We start from the raw sequence: 13312 nt of genomic DNA, 5'->3' as shown, positions 1-13312 counted from the left end.
CGTTTCATTTTACTTAAGGTGGAAATGGTATAACTGTAACTACTCATTTTCGATGGTCAACTTCGAACGCCTTGGTCCATTTAAATGCAGCAGACCTCAGGCACCCTCTATCGAATTGATTTCGTAAACTCTGATGAATTTGTTTGTTTTCAATGCCTTCCCACGACAAAAAAACGAATGACAATACAAAATATAGTACAAAACGAATGGAACGTGAGTTCGTACTCGTACATTTTTCACAATATTAAGAAGCTACATTATTTCCTTATAATCATACTCTATTTCCTAGTTTTTCCGAAATTATGTATTAACTGTTAGAAATACGTCTAAATTGTCGAGAATATCGAAAACTTCGCTAGAAAATAAATATTCAATTTTGTTTTTTTTTTCATCAAAAATTTGAAACGTGTGAGTTGTTTCTCGTATTTCTTTATTGTAAAACATGATTCAGTCTCCATATATATGCATTTTTAACGTTACAAACTACTAAGAGAAAAGAAAGACGTTGATAAGTGACTTCCATTTATTTTCTTCCATTCTAATATACAAGCTATGTCAATGTTACTTGGATTTTCGAAGGTTGCACTTAACATTTATAATAAATAATTATTTGTAGCAATATACTATACTTTGTTCTAAGTAGAAATTTTACGCTGTTTTCTTTCCACTTACATCTAATAGTCTATAGACTAGGCATAAAGTCATTATGTACAATTATTTTTCATGGAAATTTGAATAGAAAATTATGTCGCTGTGAATATTATTTGAGCATTTATAATTACATAATTAAGAGAAGGTTTAATTTAATCAGCAAGAGAAGTTTCATATGGCACTTGAATTGCATATTTCAAACGTCCAATTTAGTAACGTTTTCAAAGAATAAAAAGAATATCGTTATCGCTATAGTATACAAACTATCTCTGAAAGGATTTTATCTATTGCAGACATTATTAGTCCGATTGCTTGATTGAACAGTGTATTTTAGCTTCTAACAAATTCTTCATTACAAGTACTACTTTCAATCAAATATGACTTTCTTATTTATCAATAGATAACAAAGACATCGCTGTAATCGGTAATAATTATTTGTTGACAATACAAATAATCATCGATAACATGTCCAGGTTTAATTCAATTATTTAAACATCAATGAATTAATTCTACCTGAAACATTCACTTCTGATTAAATATATATTAGTTTTTTATCGTTTCAATACATTATATTATTTAAAACTATGAATTTAATAAATGAAATAATAAAAATAGATTCTTTGTTCATTAATCTACATAATTTTATAATAATTGGAAAAAAAGATTTTTTTCCAGATTATGAAATGTATGAAATCAAATAATCGCTGTTTGTATATTGTTATGACACTGATAAGTACTCATTTTTATTAATAAATATTATTGAAATCAACATTGCAGATTATGTGTCCGAGATACCACTAGAGTTAGCATGAATTTTATTGCCAAGGCAACATGTGAATACGCTTACAATTGTTTTATGAACTATTATCAAGAAAAAACTCGCTTCCGATTTAAAAATGTGAGATTTGCATAGTTTTTTGATTTATCTAAACTGTTGCTTACTTATAGTTTATATTATTGTTATAAGATGCCGCGATTTTCTCTAATGTGACATCTATAAACCAGAGAAGCTCAACTCAAACGTGTAATACTCTCAAGAACCAATACGGTTGTGGAGAAAAGTTTATGCAAAGAAGTCTTTCCAATATAAACATCAACCAATTTAATTACAATCTACATGTGCAAGTTTCAGTAGAAGGTCGCTATAAATTATTATGATATCAATTGTTCGCTGTATTTCCTCTCTAATCTTAGTACTTTTGTTCATTGCTTCTAACGTTTTTAGTCTCAATAATGAAAGTGATCTTGGCTATGAAGCCATGAATATGAAATCTTCCATGTAAGTCAGTTCTCAATGTAAGACTTGTTTAGCTAGAAAATAAATTGCTGGCAATACAAAAAAAAACAAAAACTATTGCTTTTTTTGAAGCGTGAAACTGTGAGTTGTATACCAAAAACGTCCAGAGTACAAACGGCAGACTAAGTAACCACACATTCATGGAAAGCTTCAGATGAATAATATCAAATGGCAAAAGTGATTTCAATGTAGGGCATGTCGTAGAAATGATTTGATTCGTTTTTGTTTTTGCGATAAACGACAAAAGATTTGTTGCCTACCTAGTAAAATACCTAAAACTGAAAAATCGCGAAGAATTTACCAGATATAGGCGTCAGCAACCGTATTAGTGGAAAGCGGCGATTATTCGCTCACTCTGAAAAGACACGGATGATGGCGTTCTACCAACGTAGCAGAAAGATACATCGAAGAATCCATACAAAGAAAAATAGAAGTATAACATAAATTGTTCGACTTTTCTTCAGGAAAATTAAAACATCTTCGAACCGTCTGCTTCAACATTTTTAGTTCTGAAGGGATTAAACTTCTGTGATAATACTAATGTTAGTATCAATACCAACGATTCCTAAATGTATCAATTATGTGGTTGTTGTTTCCAGAACAGTGTTCAAAATTTTCCGTGAGCTATTTTGAAGATGAAAATTTATTGGATTCGTAAGTAACCAGCGAAGTGAGTTTTGGATTACTTGAAATTATCATAATAAACTAAAATTAGCCTAAAACTAACCGTACAGTCTCCTTTTTGGTATATTTATTGATAATCTTCCCTAGGTAGCAGATAAACATTGATTATATTTCTTCTTCAGTTGAAATTACTTACCTTTTCAATTCAAAGCTGTAGTTATATCACTTTATCATTTATAAACATCCTGTTCACAAGCCGATGTAGTTAGTAAATCCGTGAGTTAGGTCAGGATATAATAAATTATTAATAATTATTGAGATTCTGAGCTCCAACCATCCCCATTAATTATCTCGATGAGAGTGCTACAAGTTGGATTAAACCCTTTTAGAGTTTACACAAGCTGATCTCTCGAGTTTGTATTAAATTGTTCTGGCTCCAATAATTTTTCCGTTATGGATAACTTCCGAATATTCTGATTTCCCATTATCTTTAAACTGGTAGTGAATAGGTTGAAGAATTTTATATTTTCCTAATCGAACAAAAAATAGATAAAATTCTAATTCAGGGGATGATTATTTGACACGTTGACTGCCACGTGTTTGCAGATTTGTGCCATTGGGATTTCCTCTCACCGACGTCAAGTGACACAAATTGTGTTCTAAAGTTAGCAAATAGCGAGATCGGAGTTATTCACCTTAGATTTTTTTAAAACAAAAATTGTAATTTGGAAGAAATGTCTATGTAATAAATATTTAGAATTGGATTTGTTTCTAAAAAAAGAACATATAACAAAAAATTATTTTCTAGAAAATATTTAGATGCATGTTGATGACGCGTATTGTTTCTCGAAGCATTCTAATATCATATTTTTATCTAGTATTTTCTAATTCGTGAAAATTATTATTCTACTTGGTATATTTTTGAAGTTATTCACTACAATTGATATATTTATTTCTCACACGCGTGATTTCATTGCCATAGGCTATTGTTCTTTTTTTTTCTTTCATCTTTTATAACACATTTTTCCATAGTTTTTATTCTCATGATTCGTCATTTTCGAAATAAAATATTTTCACACCTTTATTGGAATGTTTTACGTTCTTTTTCACAAATATCTTTGGAAGTAACAGCATATATTCCTTTTATCATAAATTGACATTCAACTTGTCAACATTATACATCATTTGCAAAAGCAAATAATTAAACCGATTGGTATTTTGATTACCCATTTCGAAGCCCTTTTTATTTGCAACTCTTTCGATGAAAACATGAAACAACCCTTTTTGTGAAAAAAGTAAGGATGAAAAACATATGTCGTAATTTAAAACTCCATAAGTAACTACAGGACGTCTTGTATTCGTATTAATTTTCAATATTAAAATTTGATGTTACTTATATTAATATTCAACTAATAATTTATCATTTGTATCACAATTTTCTTTACTGTCTACTTTGTTTTTCACAATTTTCATAATTTTAAGTGAAAATAAATTCAAATTGATCTTTATCCTGACATTTTTAACAGTAGACATTTGTTAAAAATCAACTTTATTCCATCTTTTCTCATGGAAAGAACAAACATATACATACAATATTTACACACATAATGTTGAAAATAAAAAAATTTATTTATAGGGCCAGTCACACAAGTTTAAGCTCAACAGGTCCGTTGAAATCGTACGTATGGACTTGTGACGCAATCTTAGGGTATAAACTTGCCGCAATTGATTTGACTTATTAGGCGACATCTTCACAAAATAGAATCCTCACACAAATTGAACTGGGAATTGTGCAATTGAATGGTCAAACACATGACAAAGTATTTAAAAACCGTAATTGAAATCAACAAAAAGTTATAACCAACGGAATTCACTTTCTTGTTTCTAGGAACGGAGCTCCTAAATAAACTATCTGCTTAGATAAGTATCGTTCAAAACTGCCGAACACAAGTTTTTGCAAATACAAAAAGGGATGCAGTACTAAATGTGGTTGCAAAAAATTGGACTGTTTTGTTCTTTGGCATGTACACCTTGACAAGGCCGGGCGTGCTCTAATATTTAATCACCAACAGTGGGGGATCCGTTGGATTCCAAGGAGGCGAAATGCGATTCATCGCTATTGACGCAATGATTAAAAAAAAAGCCTTGCTTAACAACAATAGCTTCGTGTTACTTTCGGTAAGGAAGCACCATCAGAGAAGACTGTTTGCCAAAAGTCTGCCAAAATCGGTTATCATTTCCAGAAACATCGATGCTACGCGCAATATTATTAAAGAAGATTGGCATGTAACTTACCGACAGATAGAAGCGTCTCTTAGAAAATCGCAGACAGCAATATAATCGATTTTCCATGAAGATACAGGTATAAGGAAGATATGTACAATATGGATTCCGCATGCCAGTGCCGGTAAAGCACGTCAAACAACTCAATATTTGAAGGAGAGCAACATTGAATTGATATCTCATTGCCCGTATTTCCTAGATTTCTTGTCTTATGACTGACAAATAACGATGAACTGACAGCGATTTTCATCACCTCAAGAATTTGTTGATGATTTTCGAAACCACGTTTCTACTATACAATGTACAGACCCTAAGAGTGGATATTTTAAAAAGCAATTAAGCACTTTGTTTCGAAAGTGTTCGATATGAAATATAAATAAGGGCGAAAAACTATATATTTTCCGGTCCCGGTAGAACATAATAGAGGAATATATTGCGGTTCTTCAAAGGAGAAAACAACTGGTTAATGCCTCGACGAATATTGAATTACATCTCCTCCGAAGAAAGTGATGTCAGTCGATCTATTTGTCGATATTAACACCCCCAATGAATCGAAGTTGCAAGGAGGGGTTTGTCACCACATAGTATCGACGTTACTACGTCTCATCAGAATGGTTTAACAACCATTGTTCGAGCTTGAGATTTTGTTTTTCTTGTTCTGGCGTCAGAATAAAGATCAATTCGATGGAGTGTAGTCAAGTTTATTTAGAAATAATATATATTAGTAAAAAATTCACAGCGACAAAAAGTGTGCTAAAATTTTAATCAATTTATTGCAAGATTTTTGTCTAAGTTCGAACTCTTACTATATACATACAAACGATATGATAGGATGATTTGTTTGAGTGATTCTATGAATTCTTCTACTGAACATCGAATTAGTTTTATAGATATACAGAGTGTTTTTTTAAATATCTATTTTCAATTTTCTATATCTTGAAACAAATAAAGTAGAATTAATATGTATAAATTATTTCACTTGAGGTTTGAAAAGTTGAAGAAAGATTGACAGCTAACTAAGTTGTATACTTTTTACCTCAATTCCAATCAATGATTGTTCTCACTGAATACGTTATCAATCTCGAAGTTATATATATATTAATCGGGTTTAAAACGTTCTTCGCCGTCTTCCGATTCCCAGTTTCCATTTTTTTCGATCTTCACAAAGATCTTCTTCCAATCCTCTCTCTCGAATATCCTTCTCGATACCTTCTCTCCAGCTTAATCTTGGTCTTCCTCTCTTTCTTCTTCCTTGTGATGCCCAATTTAAAATTTGTTTGGGTATGCGGTCTTCAGGCATTCTTTGGACATGTCCGTACCATCTTAACTGATTCACCCTAATGTCTTCCGTAATCGTATGTTGCAATTTCATGATCTCCCTGATTCTGTCGTTTCTTATTTTTTCCAGTCTTGATATTCCTGCCGCGCGTCTCCAATAATCCATTTCTGTGGCTTCAAGCATTTTGACTGTTTTTTCTTTTAGAGGCCAGACTTCGCTACTATATGTTGTTATACTTTTTATTACGCTATCTCGAAGTTACCATTAGTAAAAAGCTTTATTAAAGATTATATTTTTCTTCTACAGTTAATGAATACTTGGAAAAATTCATCAACACGAGCATTTAATTGAAACCAAGATGAGATTTATTCACCTGTATCTGCTTAACAAATTCTTAGCATCTATTTATGAATAGTTCTAGATGAAAAACAGACTGAATGGTCTGAATAAAATACTTATGCAGTCATTATGTATCCATGTAACGTAAAATTGGAAACATAATTGGAATCCATCTTCTAGTCTCCTTTAATCCTGTATGCAGTTTGCTGCTATAACTTTTCAGTTTTAGCGTAACGATAGTTGCCGAAGCCCCGAAACTTCCTAATATTCTAAAATTATGGCTTGGACAGAAATAAATGTTTCTCAATTATAAACTAATTGGAAGTTTCTAGTTGTGGATTTCCGTATAAATTGAGACGAAAGCCACTTTCAAATATATATGAAGTTTTTTATAGTAAGTGAACTTCTATCGACCTCCATCTCCTATGAAATCTTTTTTTTTTCCTACATAGTATCAAGAATAGAATTATTTGATTCTGAAAAATTCTGTACTCCCCGTTATTAATTGTAATAGTAACAATTTCACTCTGTATAAAATAAAATTGTATTTAAACTTGTACACATATACAAATTTAAAATTAATACAATTTGAACACACTTTTCACAAGTTTCGACTTAACTCTATATCAACAGCCTTAAGTTTTTTTATTTAAAACTGAAACCCGAAACCAATGTATAAAAAAGCTTAAAAATTGACTAGAGAGGAACAAAGCTCACTTAAATATAATTATACTTTAGATCGATTGTCTCTATTTTGTTGATTAGCTATAAAAACATTCATTAAGAATAAAGTGGCACCCTGCATTTATTATTTATTTGTAAATCGTAAGAAATATCAATTCGCACCCTCATAGAGTTTTTTTATGAAAAAATTATTATTTTAAATACGCTTTTATCCAAATTATCGTTCGTGGAAATATGTAATTATAATATTAATTAAAATTGGATTGATAAATATATTAATCGCGAATATGCGAATAAAGGGCAGCAAACAATAAAGACAAACAAACTGCTTATTTAGATTTTAGGGTAACACCGGGTTAGTTGAAATGGTTTTAATAGTCATAATTCACGAAAATGGAAGATTAAATAAAGAATAACTTTTCTAAAATGATTTAAATCATAACATAACTTTAAATTCTTCATAAAATTTAAGAAACTTTTTATTTAAAACGATCATTCATGGTGTGTTGGATAATTTTTGTGGTTTCCGTGTACTTATCACAGCAGTTAATCCATGAAAAGTTGTTGAGTGAGGACAAGTTACTGTTTGAAGTAAGAAAACTACTGTTTTCTCTTTGGGGTCAGTTGTTTGTCTTGAACATGGTCGTACATACAGTTCTGGAAACGAGGGTAGCGGAGTGAATTCATTTCACGGGTATTAAATTACCTCACTACGTGGCTGCCAAGTCGTTGTAGCCAAGAGATAGTATCAAATTGTGTTAGAACCTAATAATGATAGTTATCATTATTTCTATAGGTAATAAATTGTTATAAATAAAAGTAGTTAGATAAGTACAAATAATAAAGTTGTAAAGTACAGTCAAAATTTTTATCTTGGCACTACTCCATGGTCTCACATGTAATCGTGTCCTACCAATGTCCATTTGTAGCATCTCTACATAGCAGCGCCGCTCTATGGCTATTTATAACACTTAGAATCCGAAAAACACACAGACATACGTGTGCGTGAGGAAACCCGTCCTTCTAAGCATCCACCCCGGGATAAGTCTGCGGATAGTTGCGAAGAAGGACATTCCACCAACTCCTTGTCATTTCAACAGGTCCTCATCCACAATCGTGTCACAGTTTCGCGCGTAGACTCCTTTTTCTCTCCTTTTCTATGGGAAATTCTTGGAAGTCTTATCTTTTGGTTAAGAGTTAGCCTGTTGGCTATACACTCTTATCTTCTTGTTCTGGACATCTTACTGTTACCGAGTGGAGGGTTTTCCTCTTGTGGATTGACTTGGAAAACTTGGAATTCTGGAAAAAATATTTTGTTTTTTTTGTTTTTCGTGTTTTTACACACATAGAAATTGGGTTTGGTTTCTAGACCTGTATATAAAACGTTGTTAACGTTGTTTCCATTCTCACATCAACTTTAATGATGTGTTATTCCTTTTTTAAAGATTTAACATATTTAAGTTCTCTGATTTATGTATGCACCTTCACCAGAAATATGAGGTAATTGAGTAGGATATTTCTGATTACATCACGTTTCTGCTAGAAGTTTAGATTCAAGTGTGGAAAATCTAAACAGAAAACGAGGGACGTAAAATTATTGCCAAGTTTTATGAACAAAATCAAGGTCTGAAAAAACTGAAATATGATTAATCGCTTTGTAAGGATGGGAATAGCCACCCAATTTACGATATCTGTCGACGTATTCATAAATATTTCCATTACAATTCAAGTCAGGATCAGGTAGAAAAGTAAAAAAAGGAGAGAGAAGGTTTGGAAATCGAGTAAGTAACATTAAAAACGAACAAAATGTAGTTTAAAAATCGAGAAAACCGGCATCCAAATATTTTGAGAAGCAAAAATCAAAACTTAGAAGTCTCAGTTTGGTTTCCAGACATGTATGTAAGATCGTGGTTTTGACGTTGTTTTCCATTCTCACATAATCTTTAATGACGTTTTATTTATTTTTTAATGATTTAACATATTTTTGTTCTATGATTTGTGTATGGATCTTAGTACAAGACATATGAGGTAATTGATTAGGATATTTCTGATTACATCAGCTTGCCAAGTAAACTTCCACAATGATCCTAAAAATAACGATTATCATTGGGATTTTATGGGAATCGTAGATAGACATATTATCATTACTTATAGAAATAGTTAGTACTTTCATGAAAAATGTTAAGACATTAACAAATGACAGAAAGAAATCCATAATTTACCAATTTGTACCTAATATTGTCATATTTAGACAATCAATTGAAACAAGTAGTAAATTGGAATTCCTGGAACCGTTAGTGATGTACATACATAACCAAATTATCGTCTTTGAAGACTGAAGGTGCGGGTTTACCTTAAGTCTCTGAAGAAGATAACATGGTTAACGAAATACTCATCAGATAGTATAATTGAGTGTGTTAGTGTATTGGTAATGTGAACAGTGTGTACAATATACATTCTACGAGATTTATATAGGCTCAAAATATTATCATTTATCACAGAAAGTGACGATGCGTTATAAATCAAATCAATTTAACAATTCATAAATGCAGGGAAACCACCCATTTAAAACCATTGTCATGTTTTGCCTAAATTTCAGCAATTTATTAACATTACATAAAAAATTGTCATAGTAACTTGGAATTATATGAAGACTTTAAGAAAGATTAAACATATTCACTATTAAACTGATGACAGCAGTGTCTTTGAAGATGGATGAATCTATCGTGTGAATTCTACACTAAAAACTATTTCGTATAGTATATATATACTTTCATATATGTACAATGAACAATTTCACTTTTATCTCTCAGAGTCCTGAGGTGAAACGTTCAGATAATACTAAATTTTTCAAGATTTTTCAAACTTTTACTTTGCTTTTAACTAAATAATTGATGTAGAAATTGAATTTCTACCCAACGGACACACCAAGTATTGAATTAACATTTTGATGGCTTTCATAATCTTAACGCTCCAATATAAATAAATATTGGTCTTTTTTGGTTATCGAAAGAGTCGTTTCAATCCTATACAGAGTGGTGCAGGACTTGATGCAAAAAATTCGGGACGTGAAAATAATACTGTGACATAAAAAAAAATCTCATACGACCCCCCGTTTCTGAGTTATACGCATTTAATTTTGCGAAATCAGAACTTATATTTGAGTATATTTTCTAAATTATACATTCGAACATTATGAATTTTTGATGGATGATTACTTCCAGTAAATAATGATACTTCATAATATTTGAAATGAAATAATCTTGTTTTTAACATGTTTTTTAAATAAATAGAAATATTTTACGTGTTTTTTACAAAAAAGTTTCAAAGATGTTTCAGATAAAATTTGTAGTGGCTTAATCAGATGGAATTTGTATGTTGACTCGAAGTTTTTCAAATAAAAAATAGTTAAAAGATGTTTCAAACAAAATATGTTTCGTACTCGCTGGAAATATTTCGGAAAAAAATGTTTCAAAGACTTTCAGACAAAACATGTTTCGTGCTAGCTCGAAATGTTCCAGAAAAAAAATATTTCGAACATGTTTCAAACAAAAGGATTTCCGACATTCCCAAGTTAAGAAAATGTATGTGCTTGGGCCAATATAATGTTTTCAAGCGTTTTAAATAGACGGCTCTGGAAAAAATATTTTAAAAAAGTTTGAAGCATAATTTCCGCAGAAAAATGATTTCAGGTATTTTGATTTAAAAAATTTATTATAGGTGTTTCAGACAAGTTTTTTAGCAGAAAAATTGAACAAACAAAAGAATTTTCCACGGTCTCCAGGGTGATATAAACAAGAAAAGTTTTAAAGATGTTTTAGATGAAATTTTTTTTGGCTCAAAAGGATTTCAAACAAAAAAATGTTTTAAATAGAAAAACATGAGCAATCCGAGTTCCAGAAGTACTTTGGACAAGATCATGTTTTCTGGAAATTTCTTTTGCTCGAAGTATTTCAAACAAATTAATTTCAGGTATTCTTATTAAAACAAAAAATGATAATCGATTGAAAAACTCATTTTTGCTATCTTTAGATTGTACAGGTTGACCCTGTAAAAGTATTAGTACACTTTATGGGCATACATGATCATTCATGATGTTCGAGTGCTTAAGTTAGTAAATAAACTTAAATATAAGTTCTGAGTTCACAACTCTTAATCATATAATCAAAAATGAGGGGTCGTATGAAAAAAATTTCTTCATATCACATCAATATTTTCACGTCATCTACTCACACCCAAATTCCCGGAACACCATGTAGAATGCACAAATTTTTTCCAACTATTCTCCAGTTGCAAAATGCTTTTGCTAAAGTTATTTTTTTCTTATGATTTACGTGAATCTTAATTGTGTTCAGGTGGTTTAATTAGTGTCACTAATTAATAAGATAATGTTTCTATGAAGATTATAAAAGGTTACTACTTTAATCACTCAACGAACAAAATAGGAATACAGTTTAATAATTACTAATTTTCAGCTTTCCACTTCTCTGCGTACTACTTGAATCTACAATTCGAACTTAGAATTAGTTTGCATGTAGTTTAATCTTTCTTAATAACAGAGATTGGAAGGCAGTGGTTCATTTGTATTGTATCATAAATCACTAACCAAATTAATGCCAATGTTGCACTTCTCTACAATGCTTATTTATAGTATGTTCCAGTTCTATTTACGAACTTTAGCACGTTGTGTTTTGCGGTATGTTTTCCATCAAAAGTGAAATTCATGTAGAATAATTTGGCCATTGGAAATATGATCAATTCAAACGATGTCCGGGTACTTCCTTCCATACAGTAGTTATTCAATAATTGTCTCTGTTATTGGAAAATTCATTTCACTAGGTCTGAAACAAAAAGAAACAAGTGTTAGAACTATAACGAATTTATATACGATCGGAACAAGACATAATAATGGTAAATATAATGGATTACTGCACAAGTGGGTATAGAAATGGTAATTTTATAGTTATTAACAATGAAGTAGCGAGGCGTAAGTGATATAAGATGGTCTCTTCGCGATGCCATCGGATTTAATAACCCAGTTGAAAATTGAAGCATAAAATTTGTAATGTAATTGTTTTTCGTAATTTTTTAGTTGTCAAATGTCCGCAGTATGAACATTACGTCTGTGTTAGAAGTTTAGTTTCAGATTTAGAAAATCTAAAAGAAAAAGAGGGGCGTGAAATACTCGTAATCGCCAAGTTTTATGAACAAAATCAAGATCCGAAGAAATCGAAATACGATTAATCACTTTGTAAGAATGGAAATAGCCACACAACATACGGAAAACTGGAAATCGATAAGAAATATCTAAGCAACACTATCAAGGAACAAAATGTAGTTCAAAAATCGAGAAAATCGGCATCCAAATATTCTGAGAAGCAACAAATTGAGCATAAATCAAAACTTGGAAGTCTCAGTGACAACGATTTTTCGCCAGCCAAAGGTTTGGAAATCATTATCAACGAATTTTATGTTTTACTTTTAACAGAAGTGAAACGCAGAATGATAAGACTTAGAAAGGCGAGGGAGTAAATTGAGAAGTGTATTTCAAGACACAAAAAATTCAATTCGAAAGTGTTGGTATGTTGGACGATATCTTCTCGTAGTCGTTCTTCAACATACATTTGTCCTGGAAACTCTGAAGCCGCCAAAATATATGAAAAATAGTATGTTAGATCTATATTAATGCAGAAAAAGTATCGTGAAGGAAATTTTGTGTTTTAGCCAGATATGGCAACTGCTCATTATACAAAACGGATGCTTTTGCGGGGTTTAATATTCAGAGAAGTCTAGGAATGTTCCTAACATGCCTCAACTGAGGTCAATTGAACGTTTTTGGCTAAATATGGAACGATAGATTCCGTTTCAAATTCTGAAGGCTGGGAAGCAACTATTTTTTCATAGAGTAAAATGCAAATGGTTAAATAATTAACACAAACAATTCGTAAGGATTTTTTTCTCCCCACACCCATAGTTTCTTGCTTATGTAAATTTTGCGCTTGTGAATCGACTAAGTGAGACTCTTCTGAGAAATTGAGAATTCTCTGATCTTTGTTTGAGACTTGTTGACTCGCTCACAAAGATTATAATTAGTAATTGTGGTCTACATAATAAAAAATAAGTTTTTAAGTTTTCAATTTCATTCACTTTTACTA

At 31.1% G+C, this 13312-nt stretch overlaps 1 protein-coding gene across 5 annotated transcripts in view; it reads right to left on the bottom strand.

Annotated features, from left to right (window-relative positions):
* Window positions 1–509: 509 nt before the first annotated feature.
* The window catches only part of LOC130891242 (5-hydroxytryptamine receptor 1-like), a 309855-nt gene continuing 297052 nt past the window's right edge, over window positions 510–13312 (bottom strand). For all 5 annotated transcript variants that reach the window (XM_057795859.1, XM_057795858.1, XM_057795860.1 and 2 more), the window contains one exon: window positions 510–11998. The gene's annotated coding sequence lies outside the window, so the exon portion shown is untranslated. The remainder of the gene's footprint in view (window positions 11999–13312) is intronic.

This window comes from Diorhabda carinulata, chromosome 3 (assembly GCF_026250575.1).
Source record: "Diorhabda carinulata isolate Delta chromosome 3, icDioCari1.1, whole genome shotgun sequence".
NCBI lineage: Eukaryota > Metazoa > Arthropoda > Insecta > Coleoptera > Chrysomelidae > Diorhabda > Diorhabda carinulata.
The sequence above is the reverse complement of the archived record's forward strand: the minus strand, read 5'-3'. Positions and strand labels throughout refer to the sequence as shown.